Raw genomic sequence first — 6,769 nt, 5'->3', positions numbered from 1 at the left:
CGGGCTCACTTGGCAGCTGCTGGGAGCCGCGGGGTGATGGGGGCGGCCGGCACCGCCCGGAGCCGTGCAGGGGAGGCCGCGGTGCTGCCCTGCCGCGCTGGGCTGTGTGCCCGCAGCACGGACCTGTGGCTCCGAGCTGTTGGGCCGCCACACGAACGTCGGGAGAAAAGGCCGCGTTTGTTCCCGGCTCCTTCAGTGCCGTGTCCTGCGGAACACGGAACGGCCTTTGAGTTGTAAATCCGCGGGAGGATGATTCCCGTTGGCATTGCTGGACAGCAGGTGGTGATACCGGTATGTTCAGTGTGTGTGGCAATGGAGATGTGAGCTGTATGTGGAGAACTGAAGCACTTATGAAGACACGCAGCGCTGTGGGATCGTGGCTCACACGTTCTGGATGAATCCTGTAACTGATGTGCAGCTTGTGTCTGCATTAGCTTATGGAGGGGTCTGACAGGAAGAGGTTTTGCTCTCCTTTCACAAAGCTCATCTCTTTTCCAGCTGCTGTCTGTCTCTTGTTGGGATTGAGGTTCTGTTTGGTGCTCGGGTTCGGTACGTGACGTTATTCTGGGTGATGTTTTGTTGGCCCGGTGAATGGCAGAAGCGCAGTGAGGTGTCGGGGAGGAGTTTCCTCTGTGTGCAGCTCCAGGAGACTTCCCTATACAAACAGCAGTGAGCTGCCAGGGCAGCTCCCCCTCCTCTGGCAGCTCCCCCTCCCTGGAGTCAGGTTACTGCTGGTTGGTAGGGGAGATTTAGGGTCAGTGAAGTTCCGTGTAGATTCTTCTTTGCACCCAAGCACTCGTTGAGGTGTGATTCAGTGTTTGACAACTTTGGGCTTAGATGCATCTACAGGGAAGGCAGGAAATTATTTCAGATGGAACAGCGTGTCACTATTATCCCTCAGCATTGTCACACCCTGTAGTTATCTGTTTGGGTTTTTTTTCCTCTTTCTTTATCTTCCACATGGAAGCAGTCCAGTGTTCAGAAGGAATCAAGGGCTCAAAGTGATTAAACTCAGCTTTTATCTGTATAGGATAAAAACTGCTTTGTCAAGACAAGCTCAGGTGGGGCTGTCTGATCACAGCAGCAGTCTGTGTTATTCTGAACTACTTACATTCCCAAAGCCCTGTGGAAGGTTTGCTGGCAGTTCTTAGGCTGAGCTGATGCTTTGTTTTTCACTGACATAAATCACCTCTCCCAGCTGGGGGACATGGGCAAATGCAGCCCTGTTGGCCAGGTGCCCCCAGTAGCTCTGGCCATTCCCCCAACTTCAGCTGATCCTTTTGTTCTGTGCCAGGTCTTGCAGGATCTGAAATGTGTAGCACATCTCTGTTTACTTTTCAGGGAATCACAAACCTCCAAACTGATGCTTTCAGTCATCTTTTATTTTTTGGAGGAGTTGATTTTCCAAAGTAGCGATCCCTACACCAATAATAATCCAAAGTAAAGAACGTAGATCACTTCTTCCTTTCATTTTTTATGCTTTTAATTCCTCTTAGCATCGGTTTGATAAAAGGGAGGGTAGTTTTGCATGTAGAGTGTGCATTGTTGTGTTTTGTTCATGAATTCCATTTGTGTGTATGCAGATTTTGCTGCATGCCTGTGCCGTAGCAGTCTAAGAAGTCTTTCCACTGTGAGCCAGCACTAAGGAGCTCATCTGTGGGGCTGCAGGAAGGTGGGAAGGAGGAGAGGACAAGATTGAAAGAGAGTTCCAAGTTTGCGCAAGATTGTAATCACAAATGACTGAAGATTGCTCTGAAAGATAATAGAATCACAGAATGGCATGGGTTGAAGAAAGCCTAAGGATCATCATGTTCCAACCTTCTGCCACAGGCAGCACCACCAGCCTCCAGATCTGGTACTAGACCAGGCTGCCCAGGGCTCCATCCAATGTGGTTTTGAACACCTGCAGGGATGGGGTATTCACAGCCTCTCTGGGCAGCTGTTCCAGCACCTCACTGCTCTCTCTGTAAAGAACTTACCCCTGAAATCCAAAATGGATGGAAACCAACTCAAAAGACCAAGCAGAGAAAATAGTACTGAAGTACGCAGTGCTTTATGGAAAGGTGTAGGCAGTGTCTGTTTGCATCATCTTTGTGCATCTTTACTTTCAGGCACGCTGTTGTTGAAGGCAAACAGCAGCTGTGATCTTTTGATTTGTGCTTTCTGTTTTTGCAGGCTGAGGTAGAAGAAACACTGAAGCGAATTCAGAGCCAGAAAGGAGTGCAAGGAATCATTGTTGTTAATTCTGAAGGTATTGTCAGTCTGTTTTCTGAGGTCGTGACTTACACCACTCGTGCACTTCAGGGAATAGTGGTTGCACTGTTTCCAGTTGGCGTCTCTGTTTAGCAAAGATTTTCCTGTAGTTCTGTCCAGCTTGTTAAAATTGTGTGATTGTCAGTTTAAACAAAGTGTTTTCTAGAAATAACTCCTAGAAAAAATGACAGATATTCCCACACCCCCTAAGCACTTATTTTTATTTATCTTTTTATACATTTCAAATGAGTAATTGATAAAGCAAATGTAAACCACTGATGCTAGTAGAGTTAAGTTGTTATTCTCACCTTCATCTATGGTTTCAGAACTTATCCTCTCTGTCTTATTTCTGCTCGTACTCTTCTTTTAAGGTTTCAAAAGGGCACTCCTGATCCCATTCCTGTTTTAGCTCTCTAACACATACTCAGGTTCAGTGGCCACTGCAGTTGGATATGGTGATACCCAGAGGGAGTTGCTTTAAAAGCTGCGTTACTGACTCTTGCTGTCCTCATGGTGGCTTCTTGCAGGTATTCCTATCAAAAGTACTATGGACAACACCACAACCATTCAGTACGCTGGCCTAATGCACAGCTTCAGCTTCATCATGAAGGCGAGGAGCACCGTGCGAGACATTGATCCCCAAAATGACCTCACATTCCTGCAGATCCGCTCCAAGAAAAATGAAATCATGTTTGCTCCAGGTGAGAGGAAGTAGACTGAAAGCAGATGTCTGAGCATCCAGCAGATACTTCTCTTGTGAGGTCTGTCAAAGTCACTTGTTTTTTCTGCGGTAGAGACATTGTGAGCCTGAGAAATGAGTTCTGTGTGCTGCTTTTATTCCTGTTACCTACTCTGTTCTTTTCCAAAGGCTTTGTCCTTTGTTGCTTTCTTCAGTTGGAAACTTTTATCACTTTTTAGTTTAGTTTGCTTTTTCATGCTGTAATGTGCAAAATCACTTTCCTCATTTCATTTTCATCAAAGTAGAAATGGTTAATTAGTGTTTGACAGCATGTTGCAGCCTCTCATGCTTCATGTTTTTGACCTGTTGGTCATGCTTTGTGTAATACACCCCAAAATGTGGTTTGCCTCTTGGCTGCCAGGGCACACTGCTGGCCCTTGCTGAGCCTGCTGCCACCAGTGCCCCCAGTCCCTTCCCACTGAGTTGCTCCAGCCGCTGGCTGGAGTCCAGCACTGCTCCATCCCTGCTGCAGAGCCCAGCATTTCTCTTGGCTGAACTTCATGCTGCTGCTGATTTCCCAGTACTCCCATCAATGGAGACCCCCTGCAAGGCCTCTCATCCCAACAGGAAATCAGCAGCACCTCCTAGATCAGTGTCATTCTCAGACTTGCAGAGGATGAATGTCTGTGTCCAGTTGGTTGATAGAAATGTTGGACAGGACTGGCCCTGGAGTCGAGCCCCATAGAACACCACTGGTAACTGTACGCAGCCAGATGTAGCCCTGTTTGCCCCTTGAGCTCTTCTATTGAGCCAGTCCATCACCCAGCATAGTGTGATCTTGTTTATCTCACAGTAAAACAATCTGTCCAGAAAGCTGCCATAAAGAACTGTATCAAAGGCCTCACCGAAATCTAAAACAGTGACATCTGCTGCCTTCCCTTATTCACCAAGCAGATGACCTTATCAGAGGAGATCAAATTACTGATGCAGGACTTTCCCTTTGTGTGCCCATGTCAACTGTGGCTGGTAATGGCTTTATAGATGCCTTTCCATATCCCCCAGGACAAACTTCTCCATCACTTGCCCAGGGACTGAGGTTGGACTGGCAGGTCTGTAGTGTCCTGGCTTTTCCCTCATGCCCTGCTGGTGGATGGGTGTGATTTTGGCCCTATTATAATCTTGAAAAAAACACAGAACATGATAAATGGAAAACTCACGTTGTAAAGCAAGATACCACCAATTTTTAACAAAGCTTGCAGCTGCACTTCCCCACAGAGAGCATGGCAAAGCTTTGATGACAGGGCTTAACAGACTTAGGAAACTCACTGCAAGAGACTGAATGTGTCTCACTTTGTCCATTCCTCATAGGTGCCCTGCCCGCAGCAGGAGCAGAGCAAGAGGAAGACTGAATCTCCCCAGTACTCTGAGGTTGTCATGGTTTAATAATTTTGAAATTTTGCTATCAGTATTCCGCATCATAACATCATATAAAGCATGAATAATTTTACTGAATCTGCAACTTATAGAAGAAGACTACATCTCCCAGAGAACACCACGATAGGTCATGGGACCTGGACTCTATATTAACTCTGTCGCAGAACAGACTGACGTCTTTCGAGTTCTGGCGTTCAGGGCAGTGTGTGGGAGCCTTCAGCCGTTCGCCCAGATTCACAGTAGGCCTCTCGGTTACGGGACTCATTCTCTCTCCTATTTTGCTTGATTCGTTAGCTCAATTTTCAATTATATTGTATTATATTGTGTTATCCTGTATTTCGATATAGTATTTAGTAAATAAGTGTGCCTCCTTAGATCGTTGCTGCTGTTTTCTTTTCCTAATTAACTTTTTTTCCTTTCGGCCTAGGGCCCCTCTGGGGCCCACGGCCCCTGTCACGGACGCAGGTGGATTTTTCGTTCAAACCGTGACAGAGGTACTTTCTCTGAAGGATGTGCAGGGACCCCTGTTGGCTTGCTTACTTCTAGGCTTGTCACCTCTGGACCCACTTCCCTCTGCTGCTGCCTCTGCCTTATGCTTCTGAACAATGAGACCTTGAAATACTTAAGCTCTAGGCCAGCTGTTCAAGGTACATAATGCCGCTAGCAGGCCTGGGTGCTTTTCACAACCTGGGCAAAGCACTGTGTTAGAAACAGCCTTCTAGTGGATACACAGAAACACTTTGCTCCCCCTGCAAGTTTCTGCACTGAAGCTGACATGAACCTAACAGTGGATGAGCAATGGGTATTTCTGAATTCTCCCCCTCCCTGATTCTAGGAGGAGCCCAAGCTCCTGCCTTCGATGCCCAACTGTGAATTGGCCCTTTTGCTAAGCTTGAGCCACATGAAAGACTGCAGCCATATTGGGGATGTTTAATGTAAACAGGCAGCAAATTACACGACAACACAAGCCATATACTCACATCAAAGCTCTGGACTCTGAGGTTTCTCCATGTCTTTCCTAAGTTTCCACGTAGTTCCCAGAGAGTGGTGCTCAGGTCTTTGCTGTAACAACCCAGAGTGGAGAGCTGATTCCTTCTCTGGGACATTTCTGTAGCTCAGGATGCTTCAGCGTGCACTCAGCTGTGACAGTGACTGGGAAGGAATGGGGCTGCTGCATTCTGTGTCTGCTCCTGTGAGCAGCTTAAGGTAACAGTGGGGCCATGAGCTCAGGTTGCTGTAGCAGACTGAGCATCGTTTCAGCAGGGTAGATTCAGTGATATGAAAGTTGGTTGCCTTGTTTTACTAACCTGTAATTAGGAGGGCTGCCAATCAAGAAGTTGCTTTTTCCATGCTGGGAGAATTGTGTGCATGTTCCTTTCAAAAAGCTATTTTTTGAATTCTAATAGAAGGGAATGCAATGAAGTAACGTGAGTTTTTGAAAGTAGAAGTTGTCAGTTTCCCTCCATAAAGACTGCTCTTTCAGAAGTTGTGCTCTTGTGAATGTCCACAGCAAGGCCTGTCTCTCTTTCAGGCTCAAGGCTGGAAGTGACAGACTGGAAACCACAGCTCAGCAACAAAGCAAAACGAATGAAGCCCCTCGGGGCAACCTTCAAGCCTTTGCTTCAGTAAGCTAGTTAAAAACCTCTGTGGGTTTTGCAAGCTCCTGAGACTAGTTAAGTAATTCTGTGAGGAAAATGCACAATGACATTTTCCTGGAGGGCCTAGGAGAGCTGAATTCCCAAGCTGTGCTGACCATAGGCTACTCTGAAAATCCTGCCATTCGTTATTTCCCCACGTTTGTGGTTTTGAGACTTGCCACGATGCTATGGCAAACCGTAGTTAACACTAGAGAAGGTTTACACTAACATGCTGGTGTAAGTATTTTCTGGTTTAGATCTGCTTTACTTGTGGTATCGAAGACCTCAGGCTGCACATTAGACATTCCTCCTGCATTAGAGGTATTTGCCAAGTTTGTAGAACTGCACAGCACTGACTTAAAGTGTCTCACTGTCCTTAACGTGGTTAGAGTTGTTATAAAATAGTATTTTCATCTGAGGCCTATGAGAAGCAAATGATTCTTGGATTTGGTCTGGGGAGGCAGGGAGGTGACTGCAGGCCCTGTGCTGTACTGATACTGGCAAGAGTGGCAGTAAGGTGTGAACTTCAGGAAGAAACACTGCATATACAAAATAACAAAACTTAATTTTTAGTCTTCATTATTAAAGCATGTAAAAAAAGAGACCAAAAAACCCACAAAACTAGTGGGATATGTGATCTTGTTTCTGTGAAACAACCACATGAGGCTGCTTTAATGGCAGTGATTGCCATTCTCAGTGAGAACTCCAGGTGTTCATCACAGTTTTGATGAAATTTTACTCTTCCTGTGCTTCAGCCTTGAAAAAC

Source organism: Coturnix japonica, chromosome 6, assembly GCF_054131305.1.
Source record: "Coturnix japonica strain WE chromosome 6, WE-NBRP24, whole genome shotgun sequence".
Taxonomy (NCBI): Eukaryota; Metazoa; Chordata; class Aves; order Galliformes; family Phasianidae; genus Coturnix; species Coturnix japonica.
The sequence above is the reverse complement of the archived record's forward strand: the minus strand, read 5'-3'. Positions refer to the sequence as shown.